This window comes from Zootermopsis nevadensis, unplaced genomic scaffold, assembly GCF_977971745.1.
Source record: "Zootermopsis nevadensis isolate Lab colony 2312 unplaced genomic scaffold, Znev_1.0 Znev_ptg000008l, whole genome shotgun sequence".
NCBI lineage: Eukaryota > Metazoa > Arthropoda > Insecta > Blattodea > Termopsidae > Zootermopsis > Zootermopsis nevadensis.
The window spans coordinates 8,417,700-8,439,635 of record NW_028259140.1 but is presented as its reverse complement, the minus strand read 5'-3'; the positions used below and the strand labels follow the sequence as shown (position 1 = coordinate 8,439,635).

The 21,936-nt window shown below is 38.7% G+C and overlaps 1 long non-coding RNA gene across 1 annotated transcript in view; it reads left to right on the top strand.

Moving 5' to 3' along the window:
- The first annotated feature begins 653 nt into the window (after positions 1 to 653).
- LOC110829496 (uncharacterized) overlaps positions 654 to 21,936 on the top strand; it is a 66,880-nt gene continuing 45,597 nt past the window's right edge. The window contains exon 1 of the long non-coding RNA XR_002542985.2: positions 654 to 802. This is a non-coding gene — a long non-coding RNA (uncharacterized LOC110829496). The remainder of the gene's footprint in view (positions 803 to 21,936) is intronic.

Below are 21,936 nucleotides of genomic sequence, written 5' to 3'. Positions count from 1 at the left end.
TAGGAACGACAGCAACACAGGGAAAGCAGAATAAGAACGGATATACAAAGGTGCAGTTATTCGTTGCGTGCATTATCATGTATGGAAATGCACGTCTTGGTGTGCCTCCAATAATATCTTTTCTAGCCATCAGACGGATTGTTTTGAACGTGGGGCCCATTGAAGATTAAGCAAAGAAATGACTCACTAAATTAGCCAACATAAACATATAACTCCTACTTCTCAAATTCGGTAGGTCCCAGGTTCAAATCTCGGAGTGGGGACCACAAACTGGCCTTGTCACTTCCTTCGTTCATTGTAAATGAAGCGATCTCCTTGTTTACTTTAACAGGAAAACGCCTTTTATATGTTTGTTGTTAATTCATGGACTTTCTGTAATCCATTCTTAAAACTGCAAATAAATAGATAGCGGTACTACTGCAAGTACGCGTGGGAAAGAGAAGAAATTCTCACAAAGTATTGGCTGGAAAAGCTGAAGGGAGAGACCGCTTAGGAGATTCTGACGTAGGTGGGATAATCAGGGACGACAAGTCTAAAATAACGTAACTGGGTAAGATGACACACGTATGTTATTGACAAATGTATGATTCAAATGATTTTAAGTTTTGCGCCTATAGGTTGATCATGTTGGTACTAAACTACAGTGAAACATGGCGTAATGTGAAAGCGTGTGTACCAAGCTTCGTGTGCAAAAGTATCTTTCTGACGCTTCTGTTACGATTTGTAGTGACTGTTTATCAACATTGCAGTCTGAGATTTGTGATTACTTGACTGAAACACATATCCAGTGAAGAATTTGGAGGTAAGTGTAATTAATACCTATCTCTTGAATCAGTGTATGTTGTGCTGTTTAGGTTATGGTTAGGAAACCAACTGAAGCCAACTTTGGGTTAAATGACATAGAAGGTTTGTTTGTGAACTTTGTACACATACCTAGTAGCACAGAGTATATTTCTTGTCAATTGCTGACATTCAGTTTTATGCTTTCAAACGTTACTATGAAGAATCAGACTTTTACTACATTTGTAATTTGATTATTTGAATATTATATTTTTACCTTGGTATTAAAAGGAAGGTGCTGCTTTTATTGCGTTACATTGGTCTGTTACCTGTTTAGCTCCTAGTTATTATAATGATGATAAAATTTGATGTTATGCAATCATAATTGGTAAATATATTAGTTGTTTATGTGAAGAGTGTTAAGTATGTCATTTTACCCAGGAGCTTGGCCTAAAATAACAAATTGTGGGAATTTTGATAATATAGTTTTAATGCCTATAGGAAGATTAGTTGCATATTAATAGTAATTTCTTCAGACTTTAGATATTACAGAAAGCATGTAGTCAAAGATTCAGAGGCCAGTGCTAATGCTTTAAACCAGTTTAATGTTGATTTAAGCCAGTTTAGCCTATTAGACTATTAAGATGGGTCTAAAGGAAATGGGACTTAATCTGGCACAGTGTAGGACCCAGTGGCTGGCTCTTGTGAGCACAGTAATGGAATTTCGGATTACAATAGACAGATATTGATTGATTAGTTGAGTGGCTACTGTATTGGAAAGCTTTCAAGAACCTGTTTCAGGAGATGGTTTTATTTTGTTGATAGTGTTTAAAATGCTCATTTGAACCATAAAAATGGTTTTAGTTGCATAATAATGGGCAAGTAAAAATCAAATTTAAACAAACAGAGGAAGTGTAAACGAAAGTCAGTTAACTGCATTTAATCAGGGTCAAAAACAGTTGGGAAACACAGTACATTATAGGCTTTTGGCTCATAATAAATATTTACTGCCATAAATTCTATAGAATCTGTCTGACACACATATTCGACACAATTCCAGTGTTATACCATTTACTGTCATTGCCGAGTATTATTGTGGGCAGCAAGCCAGTATTATTTTTAGGTTAATGCTAAGATTGGGACAGCTTCTTCAAAAGAAACTGTTCGAGAATCGCAGTACTGGATTCAGTGAAAGCGCTCGTATATAATTTGTACAGTGAAGTAGATGGACAGGCAAACGCTTCGAAGTTACTACAACGAATTATTTTTCCTTGTTATGAAATGCGACAGGGTCTGGTGGAGGGCTTTGATTAATTCGGTGACGAACCTTCGGGTTCTATAAGCCAATTAGTTAGTTAGTTTAGTTATGAAATGCGCCTAAATGTAGACGCCGAAAACCGACTTCGCAGTCGAGTGGTTAGAACGCGGATTCAAATCTCATCTTGAGCCCGGAAACACGATTGAGGATTTTTGTGATTTCTCTTAGGTCCGATGAGAGATGCCGAGGCCCGGGCCCATCCTGACCTATAGGTCGAGCTACTGACGGCGTCTTTGAATAAAACACCAACAAACACAGTAAATACATACATGAATACCAACACATACTTCTGAAAACATTAAAATCTCTAGACTGGAACTCGAGATCAGATTTCAGTTTTAAAATTCACTTTACTAAATATTTCTCCACAAGCGAGTCTGAGGACTACATATTTGTTTATTTCACATTGCTACACGAAGTTAAACAAATAGCCTTGTTAAAATGTAATGTCACATTGGACGCGCCTGAATACAAGCTTAATTAAACCCAAGCACGGTGATGCAAAAAAAAAAAAAAGTGAGGGCGTCGCTGAAAGGAGACGGAAATAAACCCGCTACTGCAGAGGATGAATCAGATTAACGGACAAAAGAATAATAAACTCTATTATGAGAAGCGAACCATAAAATAGAAAGGAAAGGATTCGAATTTCTCTGGGAAGGAAACGAACTTCCGAATGAAGAATTTTTAACCTAGTTTCATAATACTTTTGACAAACAAGTACCCTAGATTGGGGACTTCATTTCGAGACGAACAATTTTTCTTACTCAGAAGTTCACCGCGTCAGGTTCTACGATGTGTGACAACGTAATTTGAAGATAAAACATTCGCTGATAGGAACTTTTAGGCGTCTTTCATGAAATATAGGGTGATTTAAAACCAAAAGCCAATATAAAAAGCTAATAATTATATTTGGCCATGGTCTAATTTTCAGGCCACGGCAGAGATATTTGAACCAGTTACTATAACTACTGTAAGCCACGGTGGTCTAGTGGTTAGAACGCTGGCCTTGTAATCCTGGGGTCTCGGGTTCGATTCCCGGCGGTGCCCGAATTTATAACTTGTGTTGGGCAAGGCCGTGGTCCAGGCAACAAGGAGTTTTCCTACGGGGGCTTCACCGGTTTCTCCGTGACATCCCAACAATTACTCCATTCACACACAGAAGAAGGCAATGGCAAACCACTTCTGGATCATCTGCCAAGAATGTATATATGTATGAGCAGGTCCCTGACAACCTGAAGAGGATGGAAGGATCCTGTTCATAATATATGGACCTGTCGTCAGAAAGAACACTAAATAAAAAAACTATAACTACTATAATTCCGACTGTTTCAAGTTCCCTCAGAATCCCTCCCAATTTCAGTTTTCCCTCACTCAACAGCTGACAGCAACACGCTGTGGATTATTCACACATTTTCATGCCTTTTCGACCGAACACGTGTTACGTCAGGATCAGTCAAAAAGACCACTCTTCATGAATATTTCATGTCGTAAAATAACTGTCGGTCATGTTAGTTAGTGCAGACAGGTCTGCTAACAGATTTTTATTCGTATCGCTATAACAATTCCACAACGCTTACTTTTTGAAAGGGATGTATTATTTTCTAGCTACCTACTATTCCAGTTTCAGCAGTGTATGTAAATTATTCGTTTCAACATCTGAACAAGTTCAGTCTTGATTTATCAGCGTTGTTTTAGTTTGTATAATTCAGATGGAAAACAAAGCAGAACTATTGTCGTGTAGTTCAGAGGGAAACAAAGCCGTATTGTTGCCGTGTCATTCAAACAGACAACAAAGCTGCATTATTACATATAGTTCAGAGTGAAGCAAAGCGCTACTCTTACCATGAATTGCAGAGAGAAACCGAAACAGTTGTGCTAATGTTTTGTTCAGAGAAAATTCAGATCAAATCTGTTACCGTGATATAGTAAGAAACATTCTCACCGCCAGTGGGAAAAAAAGAAAAAGAAGAAGTAAATGTAAAATTAATCCGTCATGCATTGCGATCTAAGAACTGCGTTTAAAATATTGCTCTTATTGTGAACATTTATCAAGATACAAACGAAGTACAGCAATACAGTCAGGAGATGAATCATGCAAAAATTGCTTTCTAATGCTGGTGCACGCAGTAAACAACACAATCAACACATTGTATTGTCGACCTATTGACCTGAGGAAAGAAAAGAGAAGGGATGTGTTGCAAAACTGGTAGCTAGGATAATATTTTAGGAAGAGAGAGGGTATAGCAAGAAAATGGAGAAAATAGCATACCGAAAAGCTTCATGATCTGTGACCTTCACCGGAATATTACTAGATTATTAAATCACAAGGAGTGAGATAGTTTTTAAAATTCTCAACGTCATTCGAAGGTTATTTCTTCAAAGGCCTATTTCTGGCGATCTGCAGGAATTTGAATGACCATTTTAATGTCAGTTAGGGGTCATGCACATGTCAGCGTCATATTATAGTCACGGCAATATCAGTCCGCTTGTTTTCCGAATAGAAGGTTCTAAATTTCTCAAGGTCATTGGCAGGTCGGTTTTTCAAACGCATATTTCTGCCGATCTGTAGGAATTTGAATGACCATATTAATGTCAGTCAGGGGTCATGCACATGGCAGCGTCATATCATAGTCACGGCAATATCAGTCCGTTTGTTTTCCGAATAGAAGGCACCAAATTTCTCAAGGTCATTGGCAGGTCGGTTTTTCAAACGCATATTTCTGCCGATCTACAGGAATTTGAATGGCCATATTAATGTCAGTTAGGGGTCATACAACATGTCAGCGTCATATCATAGTCACGGCAATATCAGTCCGCTTGTTTTCCGATTAGAAGGTTCTAAATTTCTCAAGGTCATTGGCAGATCGGTTTTTCAAACGCATATTTCTGGCGATCTGCAGGAATTTGAATGGCCATATTAATGTCAGTTAGGGGTCATGCACATGTCAGCGTCATATCATAGTCACGGCAATATCAGTCCGTTTGTTTTCCGAATAGAAGGTTCTAAATTTCTCAATTTTTCAAACGCATATTTCTGCCGATCTGCAGGAATTTGAATGACCATTTTAATGTCAGTCAGGGGTCATGCACATGGCAGCGTCATATCATAGTCACGACAATATCAGTCCGTTTGTTTTCCGAATAGAAGGCACCAAATTTCTCAAGGTCATTGGCAGGTCGGTTTTTCAAACGCATATTTCTGCAGGTCTGTAGGAACCTGAATCACCACATTTATGTCAGTTTGATGCCATTGATAGGTTAACGTCACTTCAAGACCACTACAAGTTCAGTCCAAGGTTTTTATGTTATATACGTAGGTCTTTAAAGTTTCTAAAGCTCACTTCAAGAACCATTTTTCTTGCTCTTGTATCTAAACTGTATTGTGTAGTTTGTGTGACCATTTTCATGTAAGTTTGCAGCCTCTTAGACCCTGCGCGCACGAGGTGTTTGGGCCGAAGTGGTTTTTTCTTCCGCATTGTTGGAACGCACTGTTTCAGTATGTGAATAATTTCTTTGGATACATACGCATGTCTTCATATAACTTGTGAAATTGGGCTTTCAACAATCTTTGACTTACTTTATTTCTATATTTTGCCCCTGCTCTTAGCAAAAAGCTCACACAATGACAGTCTCAACCAAATCCATACCTCGACTTATCAGCTTAGAACACTCGCCAACTGTCTCCACAAAATCCAGCTCCCAACCGAAAAGAAAACGCAGACAATGCGTTTATTTCACCGCCCGTGTGCACAGGCAACTAGAATATGCGGTTGCGGTAGTTTTACCGCTGCGACAGGAAAACCGATCGTCCTTAGGATCTTAGGGTAGTTTATTGTGTCCGAAGAGGAAAGCAACATAGCCCTTACCAACCCTTTTCTATAACAAAGGAAACTGCTCGTTCGAGGTTTAGACGTGTTGCAATGTTTAGGTGTCGCAGGATCAGACGAATGTGAAATTGTCTTTGTCTTCGCTTCTTGGTGCTGTAAAGCGACGTGATTAGAACTGTAAGAGGTAAACGCAGTTTGCAAATTGCGAGAATTGGAGCATTTTGAAAGAGATAGCTTACTATTTTGCCACTGGGCTGTACCGTGAGTTTGAACTTTTTTTTAATAAAACGAAAGTGATTAAGAAGTTGGCGGTGAGTGCTGAGTTAAAAAGTGGAAAGGGTTTGTGGAATGTTCCATGAATCCCAGAACGTCTCGTCCTGTTCCCACGACAATAGCAGTCGCTGAGGGCAAGAGCGACGCAAGCGATAGATTTCAGTCGGCTCTGCTCTAGATAGACTTATAGCAGGCTCAGTTATTGAGAGAAATTATTTTGTGTTAAACGATAGTTTTTTTCAGTTTGGGTAGTAGTTTTTACAATTAATATTTTTTCCTATTTTTTAATTTTCACTGTTTAGAATTAATTAATTTTCCACCTTTTCTCGGAGTTCATTTTTACGGATATGAAGTGTGTAACATATGGGTATTCCAACGTGTTTATTTTACTGCATCCCTCTCCTTCTACATGTTTTTTTCACTGTAAACCTCACAACAGGTGAATCGTTCAGGCTGCAAAACAACCATGTAGGCATAAGGCTGCGTGCAGCGATAACACCTCCAAAAGTGCATCTTCAGATTCTGTAAAAGTTACGTTATCTGATCATATAGAAACATATGCATTTTACTTTTATTTTATTTTACTCTTACTTTCATTTATCCGTCTACTCTTTATGCTGCGTTGACGCAGAAGAAAAGAATTGGAAGAATCAAGATGGCTGTCTGCTGGTTTGTTGCGCTGTGTAGTCTAGTAGATTTTTACCGACGTTTCGGATATGCTTACTGCCTCCATCATCAGAGCAGCGTGAAACCAATCAACTCTATTTCCCTGTTGAAAATGGTGTCTTTCGTTCAGTAAATATGTTGTGGAAAATAGACAGAGCGAAGATTTGTAATTCCATGTTTAGATACAGTCATCTGGTTCCGTTTTCTAACATACGCGGTTCTGCATGTATGAAGATAGATCGTTGTCCTTCTAAAGTCATATAAATCGCATTATAACTTGACAGGAAATGTTTTCCATATACAAGAGACAAGTTTGAAACTGAAGCTTGCCGTCATGTGAATCCGCCGGCAGATGACGATTTCCCGAACTGACGTAGGAAGTGTGATGCCTCGCGAACCGACACTTCACTAAACTGTTTCTTAGTTTGGTTGCATGAAGTGCACGGCGACGAACTTGATGCGACTTACAGATTCTAAACAAAGACAATTCAGCTACATTTTTTTGCTTGTCAGTTCGTAATGCTATTCCCCCCACCCTAAATTGTAGAATAACAGCACGTAGAATTAAATACAGCTTATCCTCACCGTTCTCGTGAGTTAACGTTCTTGAAAAGCCCTTCGAGCGATAAAACCACAGTCAACGAAGTTTAAATCCTCACGAGAAAACGGGGTTCATGGAACTAAAGACCGATTAAATCTGATACTTAATATGTATATTTAATGATTCATAACGTCAGCGTTCCTGGCTGAAGGTTGTGAGGGTGGTCGAACACGAGGTCAGCAATCAGTTCGAAAAATTGCTAATAGTCCACTCGCAGTTCATTCGGTGTGGCAACTGAGACAGGCGGGCTCAAATGTAGGATGTTGTGCGTTACTCATCACAGACCGCGAAAGAGCGAGGGACATACGCCGCGATACATAATACCCCACAATGATTTTTCCGCAAATAAGCATAACATCTGTGCGGGAATAAGGAGGTTCTGATTTGCTGGACCAAGGAGTAACTAAAATTGATAACTTATGGATACCAAAACACGAGCCGGGTATTGGAAGAGGCGATACCGTAATAAACGCCTAAGTAGAGGCACAGGCATTCGTAGTGATTAAATCCGGTATAAATACAAAATTGTATTTGTCTGCATTTGCAACGTAGCCTGTGGATCACAAGAAAATCCTGCTTACAATTTTCAATTCCATCTCTCTGCTAAAACATTACTGATGCTTATTTTTATTCAGCTGACTGATTTATTTTCGTGTTACGTTTCTGTCTTTCTCACCCATGACGTCTCATGTAGGTCATATTTTTATAGTCGGATTATTTCCGTGCCTGTAGAGAAGTTCGTTCTTCGTTTCTCATTTGTTCGCAAACTTACTGAGATGTTTCTTGTAGGTATAATTTTACCTTCTGTGTATTTTAAGTGGGCGTGACACTTTGATTCTCAGCTGTTTTCCAGACTTTGTGTCTCTGCATGGGTTAGTCAGGATCTGCGGTTGTGGCTATGAAGTGAAACGTGGGATCCCATTTACGGATTCTTAAGGCGAGTGTGATTTATTTTAAGACTTACTTAATTCTGTAGGTTTCTGAGGATTTATTGTTACTATAAATAGAAGATAAAATAAAATATACTACGTAATAATGTAATTTATTTATGTTTTTAAGGATTTTAAACTCGACTGTATGATTTGAGGTTAAACATAGGTGGTGAAGGGAATATTTGAACATCACAGGAATTAAATAAGAGGAAAGTGTGAAGTTGTATGATAATACAGGTCCACAATTTGTATTGTTAAGACTGATTTAAGAACAACGAGAGGCTTGGCGTGTGTCATGCTTCAGGACTCAAAAAGCATAACATATTTGGTTTGAAACTGTCAAAACAAAATACTACGTAACAGACCTGGACTTAGATGGGTGTATAATGTTAAAATGGATGCTAGGTGAAGTGGTTTTTTATGTTGTGAGCTGAATTTACCTGTTTGAGGACAGATTTCAATAATATTCTTTTGTATTTACCGTGATTCATTACGGTAAATACAAAAGTACAAAATACAAAAGCAGTTTCATCTACAGGCTCCTTTACAAAGAAATAGCACGTTAGAAGGCAGTTGCGATGAAGCTTCGAGGCTTCCTGTGGATATACTGCAAGCAGAATCCATGTCGTCTGTTTGCGAGAGGTTTGTGACGTAACCAATGTAAACACACGGTGCAGTAGTTCAGTGTTTGCTCCGATAATACCACATCGCTAGAAGTGCGTGAGTGCACGGATACGCAACATGCAGAACAAGTTTTCAAAATAATGGTACGACAAGATTTATATCCTGGTGGCTTACATTTGCTTCCTTCGTAACTTCTTTGACAGCAGCGGAGGTTGTTTAATATCACATTAAAGTCGCCGACACGAACGACGGCGACTGATTTATGTACGCTTCCGCGTACTAAATATTGATTGGTAGGCCTGAAGGTAAGAGACCACTAAGTAGACCTAGGCATAAATGGGAAGATAATATTAAAATTTAAATTAGGGGAATGGGGTTTGGGAATGTGGGTTGGATCCTCGTGGCTCAGGGTATTGACTTGTGACTGGTTCTTGTGAACACGGTGATGAACCTTCTGGTTCCATAAAAGGCTGGGATTTTACCATTTCGAGAAGCGATTATTGTCTGGCTTTTACTTGCAGTCTGTTTCTTTCCTCATGTCACGGTTCATCACTACGAGGTTACGGATAGTGGATGTTGGCCGAGAGGGTAAATGGATGGCAGGGTGGGGAAAACTTGCTGATGTTGACTACTGGTTGTCATGGTAACTTGGGCGTCATCTCGACGTCGCCAGCTGAAGAAGTCTATCGGTCCCGCCCGCCAGCCCGTCGCGTGTAGCCTCAGCGTGGATATATTAAAATGTCTGTCACTCCAGGATGTTGCAAGGCTTGGAGACAATTCGGTTATGAGTCGCTGGCCCTCTGAATGAGTGTGTGGAGATTCGTAGTTCCAGCGTTCCGAAATGTGGGCTTGAACCTCAGCTGCCAGGAAACGTACGTGAATGTCATTGTTTTCGAAGTTGAATAAGGAAACAATTAAAATAACGCATAATAATTAGCAGGAGGAAAATTCACGCTACAGTATGAGAACATCCACATTATATAACTTTATGATGGAATTAAACAAATTAGCAATTTAAATAAATAATGTTAGTTCTTCTTCTCCTATGGCTTTACTTACCCTCCGAAGGAAGTTTTACTACGGATTTTTATCACCCTTAAAAAACCATTAACATCGGCCGGGTTTAAACCCGCGAACCTTGGGTCCAGTGGCGAGCACACTGACCACTAGTCCACCGAGGGCGACAAAAAGCAAGGAATATTTTATAGAGGTTGGTCGAAACGTAATGCAACCATTATTAAAATATGATAGTTGCAATTCATTACAATTCGTTTGACTATACAAGAGTCCACCCACGTCATGTTGTAACATTCTCGCGCCAGTACGTCAATTGTCTTCAAAGAGTCGAAGTGCAAGGATGTCTTTTCCACAAGTGCAACGGGTGTTCATTATAGAACACTACCTGGTATCTCGTTGTTCCTACCAGAATTAGTTTAGGGATACTTTTAATGAACATCCATTAAATTATTTCGAAAATGAAACTTGTGGACGGGTACTCTTCCTTTCCATTGTGAGTTTCTTTTGTGTTAGTAATTCACTATTTTCGCGGGTTTACAGGAAATGTTGATTCTGTTGTAGTTTCTGAAGAGACGCGGTTCGGGAAGTATCCACGTGCATAAACATGCAGTAATAAAACATCCAGTTTAATTTCCTACACGCTGATAATTTTTTCTAACTTTATGGGACCATGTTATTACAGAATGAAAGTTTTTATGGACCTTAGAGTCGTAACTGGAATTAATTTATAATCCACACATGAAAAAATATTTTAATTACTATTAAAGACCACGATTCTGTAAAATAGAATGCCACAAAACTGCTCTGCGTTTGATGGTAGTCTATGAAGTAACGGAGTTTCGTGGAGGGTGTTTTCAGAAACTCATAACGCGATACACCGTCATAGAATTTTATATTTTGAGGGAAAGAAATTTATGAAATAAATGTGTGAGAAAGAAAACTGACTTGTAGTCGTAAGCTGTTGTGTTTGCTTCCCTTATGACTGTCTTCTGGGTTGTAGTCTGATAAAAGTTGTGTACTGGCTTTTCAGAGGTATTAGCTGCGTCACCGAACTACCATATAATTACGGCAGAATGCGATCTTTTGTGTGTGAAAGGACGTGACATGAAACGATTCTAAAGTAGGCTCGTAATTTGCTTTTAGTTATAAAAATCTTTGAAGTATCGAGATGGAGGAACGAATTGGAAGAGGACGCCATGTTGGCTGCTTGAAATTCTTTCAGAATTTGTACTGGCTTGTTCTTTCATCTCGGATTGTACTTGTACCTACGAGACAAGAATTAATGGTTCCAAAGTTACATGAAGGGGCTACCAGTGACTTTTATTAGTACAGTTGAAACGTAAAAACATTGGAGCGGCAGAAATTAATAGGTTACTGTCTGGCGTTTTCTTGTTACAAGTTCTTGAAGAATGGTTTTCGTGAAAGCTAAATCTCTCTGTCCGAACTGCATAACATATGTGGAACACTTCGTATTGTCCTATACGACGACGACATCTGGGTTGTGGGCTCTATATAGAATCTAAAGTTGTCTCAGTTTTGCGAATTTTATTAAACGCAGACTAACGCATCTGTTAACTTTTACTCTTCACAGACCCTTACATATACAATATCCCAGCAGATGTCTGTCTTCACTTTCGACGAAAAAAATTATTTGTGTGGGTCATCTATTATTGATAGAGCAGTGTATTCTAGAAACTTGTAATGGGTTATGTGTGTTGCTGAGTTGAGGAAGGCAAGAAATTGACACAGAATTTTGATTGGAAAATTTTGAAAATTGACCACTTGGAAGAACAAGAAGGAGACGGTGTATACCATTACAACTGTTCTTAAGGGGTGTAGATTGTGAGAATGGGAGGTAGAATTGGCCTATAAACAAACTTGAGGCTCCGTATTCCGCACCGAGATAGTTTGTAATTAGATTTGAACATCGTGTAAGCAGCTGTTTTGGTTGTACATGAGTCAACAAAGTTAAATTTGCCTGTGGGAGGTGAAAAATGCGAGCGGACGCATGGCTTGCCATCCAAACTGCGCGCTGTTACTGTAGTATTATTTATTATATTATGACAATAGCACAGTGTTATAGTTTGCTTAGAATGGATTGGGAAGTTCAACGTAAAATTTATATTCTTGCCATCTCCTGGGTGGACAAAATGTTACCCTGTCGTTATTCTCGCAGAAGAGAAGCGAGGATATGAAGATAAAGGGATTTGGGAAGGAACAAGCTCAGAGAATTGACTCTCTGGAAATGTGTCTGCCGGTCTGGTTCTGCGCGCGCGTGCTTTAGGTGTGAACAGCTGGAGTTCAGATTTACTACAAGGTTTGCTCATAAAGAACCTGCTGTATCTTGATCGACTCGTTTAAAAGCTGTGATACACAAGGTGGCACGCAAGAATGATAACTTGAAGTCTGAAAGGTCGCCCGTGTTTGTCGTTCTGGGCGCTGGCTGCAAATTTCAACACTCGTATCTTGAGGACAAAAGGAAATGCTCTGTATTTATTTCTTCCTCTTTTCTTTTATTATTTCTCTATTCGTTATTTTTTATTAATTTATTTCTCACTTTTATGGTACCTACCAACACCAAACGATGATGATTAGAATAATCACAGAATAGAGAAGAACAGAATAGACTAAGGAATAACAATAAAAGATGTTAAGTGATGAATAACCGTAGAAAAAAGTACGAAAATGTTTATATCTCGTAAGAAGTATGCAGAATAGTAATATAATAATCCAATTAAATTCAGTTCTTTATTATTAGTGTGCTGCATCAACAGCCAGAATGCCAATTACAGATACAGCACAAGGAAAATAAAGTGAATACAATAAAGATATTATAATAATTCAATTAATTTATTAGAGTGCTTGACAACAACCAGAAAGGCCAATAACAGCCAAGCACTAGCAACAATAAACATAACAATACAAAAACAAACAATGAACTAAATATAGAAATGTACAATATGATAATGATAATATATCAATTCATTAGTTTATTTCAAAATAATTAAAAGTAAATGAGCTAAATAATATGCCTAAAAGTGAAACATTAAAATACAAAAAAACAAACAAACTAATTATATAAATGTACAAATTATTCAACTTATTTATTGCATAATAATCAACAAGCAAATGAGCTGAATAATATGCCTAAGTATATAATAATTAAATTAAAGTTTGTCCCACTATACGCCATGTAGGCGCTTGAGGGGAGCGGAGGTATAGCTCCTCTCTTCCTTGACCTCGGCACTAGATGGGGGTGAGTGGTCAGCATCACGCCCCGGCCAGCTTTACCCCCGGGAAAGGACCCCGGTACCCATTGTAGAGGAGGCTGGGTGGGCCCCAGAGCCAGTCTGGACGCAGGGGCTAGAGGAAAAATCCTCTGCCCCCGTCGGGGATCGAACCCCGGTCGTCCAGCCCGTAGCTAGTCACTATACTTACTGAGCTATCCCGGCTCATAATAATTAAATTCAGTTAAATATAAACAATACACACAAAATGAAACTTTAATTACAAGAAAAGAAAATTGGCTAAATAAAATGCCTAAGCAAAATATTCTCCTTGTTAAAAATGTCGATGCGCTGACAGACTGCATTGGCAGCAGAAACACACCTAAACAAGGGACTAGCCTTAAAACTACGATGAACAAAAAACGTTAAGTAGTCTCTAATGGATCTGGAGGGAAGAAACTGAATCCAAAACGGATGGGCAACATAGAAGTAAATGCCCTGTAAAATGGTGAATAGATGAAATAATAAACGTTTTGAAACAATCGCAGGAAGATTCTCTGCAAAAGACAGTCGTACTAGGAACATAGCGACTAGGCACCAAATGCTCGTCAGCGTGTCCCGTTGAATGTCAAATCCTACTTCCTCGTTTTCCTTTCTGGTGTTTATGTTTTCGCCTTTATCGTAGTCAAACTCAGCCATGAAATATGCTTGTGCCCCGATGTTGTCAAATTCTTCCTTTGGCCACACTCTTAGGATCCGTCGTAGGCAATATGCAGAGTCTTGGTCCTTTGTACATGGTAATAAGATGAGCGCGTGTCTAGCATCGAAAAACGACGATATTTCCAGCTACGGTTGAAGACGAGTCAGGAACTAGAGGAAATTGAAGAATCTGGAATGAGATGGTAAAGAGTTTCAGAGGATGAGGAAAATAAAAGCTAGAAAGAGATGTCTGTTTGCTTCGGAATATTCGCGCCTTTGTAGAGTCCTTGTGTCTACAGTATTTTGTAACTTGGCTTCGTGCAGAAATATCTCGTTCGGAAGACTTTGAGCTGGGACAAACAAAACGTGTTATTTGACATCTTCAAAAACTATAGATGACGGAGAAAATATTACAAAGGGCAGAATGTGACTAGCATTCCATAGCAAGTGACGGTATTTGATTCGAAATGCGTCGTGTTTTGCAGTGAACAAAGAAACAATAATACAAAAATACTTTATTTATCTACTGAATATTATTAATTTAACAGTTCCTTCTTGGTGTTCCAAGATTTACTTTCTAGCGATTTTTGTGTGTCTGTCTGTCTGTCTGTCTGTCCATCACCATATTCAACCGCAGACATCTTTATTCAACTTGTGCATATTTCTTACGGTCCAATTTATTTTCATCTAAAATAAATTACCTCTATGACAGCTTGGGAAAATACATACTATTTATTTATATACTTAATGAAAATTTATGGCTTCGTATGTTTACGTAGACAGTTATTCAAACGAATATAATTAATTTGACCGAAACTGTCCGTTAGACCATTTCTGCGCTAACCTTGAGATAGATTTCATTGGAAATGCGACTGTATTTATTCAAACAATTCAGCAGACGCGTGTCCCAGTGGTTGCCAAGCAACGCCCTTTTCCCTAGCTCTTCACTGTCAGAAATTTATTTTGTTGACATGATCAACGTTTGTAACAAATATTTTCATCGATTCTCCCCAAGAGTTTTCAGAGTAAATTTGTCAACATTTCATTAGAAACAAATTAGGTTTCGTAGTAATTAAAAAGTCACACAACACACTTTATGTACATGAAGGCAAACACTTCAGTTTTAATTAATAGCTAACAACAGCTAATTTATTGTTTTTGTTCGTGTTCGTTGCACCGAACTGCAGAGTTCATACAGATTTGAATGAGAAATGACATGATGATTACGAAAGATGGAAGCGGTTGTTGCGCATTTGAAATTTTTCTTATGGGCCTGATGAAAACCAAGAATAAACGTTAGAATATCCAATCTACGAGCCAGTATTACACACAGGGATGTCCAGTAGAAGCCGAGTTGATTCTAATATGGCTGTCTTCTGAGTTATTGCGCCGTGTAGTTTGATGGAAATTTACCAACGTTTCAGAGGTCCTAACCGCCTCCTTCATCAGAGAGTTGAGTCATGATCAGGGCATGATGGAAGCAGCAGCACCTCTGAAACGTCGGCAATACTCTAGCAGACTTCACAGCGCTACAACCTAGAAGACAGCGATCTTCATATTCGCCGCCGTGAAAACCTCAAATCCTACTTATCCCAGTTCATGCTAGTAAATAATAGCAGTAGCAGTAGTAGTAGAAATATTAATAAAAAAATAAAATTACGAATGTGCAATTTCCACGGTTTGTCAGGTTCATCATTGTGGCCGTCAACCCATATTATGTATCTGTTCTCTGATATACTGTTTCAGAATTACAATACAATGAACTCTTTATACATTCGTTTGTATTGGGGGATCGGCCCATCTAAGGACAGCACAAAAAAACGCTTCTCCTTAAGTCACACACGTGCCCGCACTGTAAAGAATGACGTAACAACCGGCAGTTCCCTCACGACGACCTGAGCCCCGTTTCGAGGCACTAACCGACCGTCGACTTTCTTGCTACCGCTCTCTCTCGTTTGTTTCCTTAAACTGCCGTTCAGGAGATTGGTATATAATCCAGGAATTATTCTGCTACTACTTTATACCTTACGTTTAATTCGGATCACGTCTAGAAGACGATGGCGCATGTAAAATCCATTTATTCTAACGTATGCAGATGAAGAATATGTCACCACTGTTATTAATAATGATGCATAGCGCAGGTTTATCCTGATTTACACAGTCGCTCCAGGCAACTACTATAATTATTTTGAAGCTATGTAATCTGTGAACTTGAAACAGCATCATTAAACAAGATCGTTTCTGGGACCCACCTATCTATCCAATTGGTGTCACGAGTCCCTTTCTCAGGGGTGAAGCGGCCGGGGCTTGAAGCTCACCGCTCGCCTCCATTTAGTACCGAGGTCAAGAATGACTGGAGCTCTCCCTCCATTACTCCACACGTCTTCACGGCGCGGTGCTTAATAAATACCAGACATAACGTTGCCTTCGATGACGTACTTCTGGTTCTGGTGCCATGCCATGTAGACTCGTATGTATAACCAACGTTTCGAAGAAACATAATGCCATCTTCTTTAGGACGGAAGCCTGCACTGTGTGTTAACACAACAACACAATCATCTTCACTGCCGTGGAAACCTCAAATCTCATCTTTACATTCGCCTTCACAAAGATTCTTTAAGTGTTTTGAGTCATTTTCCTGTTGGATTATAGAGGCTTTTGTAAAATGCATACCCAGACAAGGAGTTGGACTTCTTTGTGGGTGGGACTATTTCAGGCCTGTATATTCACATGACAACACAGAATGGACGAAACTTCCCTGCCCCGAGCGGGATTCGAAATCAATATCCCAGTGTTTGAACTGTTCTTATATGGCGCTGACACCGGTATCCAATTCGAAATATTCTGTTAGCTATCAGCCTTCTGTGGCCTTATCACATTGGAATTTTAATATTAACCTTTTAAAGCCTAATGCTAACTATTCGTCCTTTCTGCTTTAACTTTCACTAAGTCTGGTTTCGTATGATTCTCATCGTGAACAGGGATAATTTCCTGAAACAGCTTTAGCAATCGATATTAATTATTTATACCGGTGAAGTGTTGTATTTTCTTTGAGGTACGGACTGCATTATTAAATGCCATTCAGACGAGCGTCAGCTTTAAAACGTTGAAGCTAACTTTACTACGTGGTAGATAAAGTTGGTTCTCGTAACCTATCACTGAGTTGAAAAAGAATAATGGCTGCATGCGTTCAAGGGCTCAACTCTTTAAAGCGCAGTGGTAAATGTATGTACCATCTGCTTTAATAGTCAGTATTTCTGCTTTATGAGAACAGAGTGTATTTATTGGTTTCGTACGATTCTCAAAGTAAACAGCTATTATTGTTCTAAGCAGCTGCTTTTTGTAGCAGAAAAACATTGTGTTTTCTTTGCGGTAGAAACTGAACTTTTAAATATTTTCTTTTTAGTTATTGTTTAGCAAGAGCTTCGGCTTCTAAGGCTCCGAACCCGTAATGTTCATGACTTTTTCTAGAAGTACCCGGTTCAGATCTCGATTTGATAACATGCTGTTCTTAAAGACGGAGGTCTGTGACATTCTTCAGCCCATCTACGTGTATGCGGATAGTTCCTTGAAATAGGATACGATTGTCAGCTGCTTCTTTCGTCTCATTTTACCGTAAATAAGCTTCGTGCTATAAACAATGTCGCCAACCGAATATGGACTACCGATACCTTAAGTCGAATCCGAAACCACCTGCTTTACCAACTGAACCACTGACTGAAATCTCAGTATCAAATGGATACACATTCTGTAAGCTATTTACAAGTTACCGCGTATCTTTCAGACGTTTTACAAACAAAATAGTCTGGAAGTCCCAAGTGAGATGAAGTGGGGCGTGGAGGACAATCCATAACAACAGCTCGTCCACCGGGCACAGGTAGTCGAATCAAAGAGTTTCCGATGAGCTGTACATACGGGTTGAATGAAGACTCAAGGAATTAATTAAGTAAACTAGTGTGGGTGTATTTACAAAGAGACTTCTTGGAAATCTGAAAAGGAAATGGCAGTATCATTTAAAACAGGCCTGAGGGGAATGGCTTAAGATCGTGTCTAATGGGGGGATTTATTATTAATTACGTTGATCATTTGGTTTCTATTACTAGAGGGTTAAATTAGGAAATGGTTTGTAAAACTAGGAAAAGCCACTTCTGATTAATTAAAGCTTAATTCTACCATGTCCTGAAACGAGTCCTGTCGTGGGAAAATACAAGGATCGTATAAAGAATCTGCTACAATGATAGGGATCTGCTGAACATAAATTGTCTTCAGGCCTTGCTGATAATAATTGTCCTTGCCATATTTCATTTTAGCTGATTGGGGAAGTGGACAAACAAATCATTTACAGTAAATTAATTACTTTGCCTGGCGCTACCATGGGGGCGGGGGAAGGGCGACATAACGGAAAAATTAATTGTCAGAACATTGGTAGGAGGTGTCAAATTATGGATAGGCCGCTCATCAGTCATGTGCGTGTGATTTTTGTTTTAACGACTGTGTATCACTGCGTTGAATAAAAGGGAATTCAAAATGTGGTAAGATTTCAGCGTGAGGTACGACATTTTGAATTGGGAAGACAGGTTACCACAACGTAGAGTCCATTACGAGGTAACAGAAAAAAATAATCCACAAATATTTGTGTTGCAATTTTAATTCTGTATTAAGATCTTATCCTCGAAATACGTAACACTTTGATTTTATAACTGTCTGTTCTAAATCATAAGAGGTGTACTGTGTAACAGTAGCCATAAATCAGACTTTCTCGCAATATAAATCCGAAATAACAGAAATGTATAGATAAAACAGGCTATTTTAATGTGAAATACATGCGAAGCTATGGCGCTCAGTGAGAGTTCTGATTATTCCAAAGAATATGTTTTAAACGTTCAACCATTACTTTTTATAAGCAATGTCGAAAAATATTAAATGAACATCAGAGAATCTGGACAATCTGACGAATTGGTTTCCTGTTATATTTTACATGAAAAAACATTGATTTGTGTGATGATTTTATACTAATCCAACATGGTTATCCGACTCACACTATCTGACAGTTCCACGTCACCAAACGCACCGTACGTGTCTGATATATATTTTGTACTAGTGGCATTTTCCAGTCCTGTTACTGCCTGTTTTCGACCATCCACTCGGCCCTTCGATATTTCATCGATATCATTGGTTTTTACGAAAAAAGTTGTAACATTGCAGTTTATAGGCTTATTTGTTCACTCAGTTCACGTATTGTAGCTGCAAGTGGCCAGATGAAGGACACGTGCTTGTCACTTTCGGTAATTGAATCTAATTAGAGCGTTTCTTGCAATGAGATAAGTCCGTACCTCAAAGAAAACACACTTCATCGTTACAAAGGTAAATCTGTCAGTGCTGTTTAAGGAAATAATTGCTGAAGACTTCTGTCTTCTGTTTTGTTACACTGTGTAGTCTGGTCGATGTTTACCAACGTTTCAGAGGTCATACTGCCTCCGTCATCAGGGCGACACAGCGGTGAGTATGAAGATTTCTGTCTTCTGGGTTGTAGCGCCGTGAAGTCTGCTAGAGTATTACCGACGTTTCAGAGGTCATACTGCCTCCGTCATCAGGGCGATGAGTCATGATCAGGGCATGATGGGAGCAGAATTACCTCTGAAACGTCGGTAATACTCTAGCAGACTTCACGGCGCTACAACCCAGAAGACAGAAATCTTCATACTCACCGCTATGAAAATCTCAAATCTTACGAAATAATTGCTGTTTACACTGAAAAGCGTACTAAACCCATGAAATATAAATTGCAAGCGATTGTTAAAGCAAATGGGATAAATAGTTACAATGGGGGTTCTAAACGGATAAATAGCTATTACATTCGCATCGCTCACGTAAGTTTTGCTGTCGCACAAGCAAGCGTTTGTTTGCTTTGCGTTATCTGCGCAGATCTTTGCTAAAACGCTAGGCGTGCAACAGTAATCATTAGTGATGACAACAGTAATAATAATAGTGACAAGCTAAGGCTTATCATCAACATACTCGGCTTACCACAACATTTGCTCAGCTCCTGTCGCACTGTGTCATTTGTATCGATCACAGATCACAAATATCTAATAATTCTTGTTCAAATTCAGTGTGTTCAGCCACGACACATGAACGTACTAAGGATACTTTATATAACTTCCTCCGCAGACTTATCTTTACAGGACAAAGTTACGACACTTTTTCAGTGACATTAAAATGCAGAGGGCAGAAAAACTTTAGTATTCCTTTCATATCGCTAAGGTTTCTTTGGGAACAAACGTAAATAATTCTCTGTGCAGAATAAAAGCGTTGCTCATTTTAAATATTTAAGAGACTGAAAACTTCCCTGAAGAAACTGGACGCAAAGGAAGAAACACCTATATTACTTGAATTGTTGGCACTTACACCCAAAAGACCACGAGATGAACTTTTCTAAAACAACAAACTTTTGTTTTATTAACATGTGAAACTTTCAGTTGAAAAATTATATATATGTAATGCATTTGACAATGAATTTATTTCATTTTATATTTTCCACCGAAGTAGCTGAATAGATTTTACATTTTCATGTTTTATCCTGTGTTAATGTAAGTTTTAATATTTCTTCCATCACATTATTTACTACCATATCAGAGTAAAACGACCAAATACTGTAAATTTTATCTATTTTTATATTTTAGTTAGTCTATATTCTACAGGTGTCCAAAAAGCTGTATATACATTATAATACGTAATATTAACCTTGTTATTTATCTTTGTGTGTTGTGCTTACGAGGATAACCTTACGGTTGGAATTTTGAACAATTACACGAGATTCGCTATTTCACAAAGTTACAGTTGTGACTTTATTAAAATGTCTTTATTTCATTCATGGAATGTGTGTATACATCTTTTAGGCGCGTCTGTATTTAATAAAAATATATGAGGGATTGAAGTTGGCTGTTTTCTGGGTTGTTGCGCCATATATTGTGGTTGAAGTTTACCGAAGTTTCGGACCAAATAATCAGATTCTTACATAACTGAAGGGCGGGGTACCAAAATAACATTGTAACAGTATAAGACGCAGTGGATAGCCAGTCACAGTTATCTCGCTATACTTAAAGTTGGGTTTAGACGTTCAACCCCTTCACTGGAAGCACAAATCTGTGATGGGGTAGATATGTTAAGAACGGCAATCTTTAGGCACTGAAGGACAAATCGAACCAATTCCAAAAAAGAAAATGGGAAAGATTCAACCCTCATTTGTCACTGGAAACTGGTCGCAACTTCGACCTGCGTCACTCTAATCCTGGTTGATTTGCGAGGCATCTCCATTTGCTGGACAGCATGTGTTTTGTCTGTAAACGTGTGTTATATACGGCTTTCGGCCATTTCCAGCCCTCAACTGACATGCTATTCGAATAATACAGCGCAGTCCATCTTGTCCTTAAACCTCCTTTATGGTCAACCTGAATTGGCCACAATTCTGCATCATACCTTGGAATCGCGGGAAATCTCCCTACTCAACCTATTTGGTACCACGAACCCCCTCCTCAAAATAATCTCATACGTATAGACTAACTAAAATATATTCTAGATAGACACCATGCCTCGTTTGTCACATATTTACGCCAGAGTGGAATTTAAAAGAATGTGATGAAAACGCTTAAAACTTGCAGCTATACAACATAATAAATAAAACAGTAGAATATACTCAGCTCGCGGACCCTTTGAGCACAACGTGAGCACCCTCAGTTGAGAAACACTGCATTACCGTGGTCACAAGAGTCCTCCAGTGAAGGGAAGTTATATGAGTGGGACATCTGTCATGAATAGGAGAAACAATAAATGCGTGCAGTATTTTTGTTAGAACATCTTGTAGGAAGAAGCAAATTTTGAGACAGTGTAGATGTGAAAGTAATATGAAAATGGGTATTTCATAACTTATGTAGGTCGTGAAGACTTAAAATAAATTTAGGGTACATAGAAG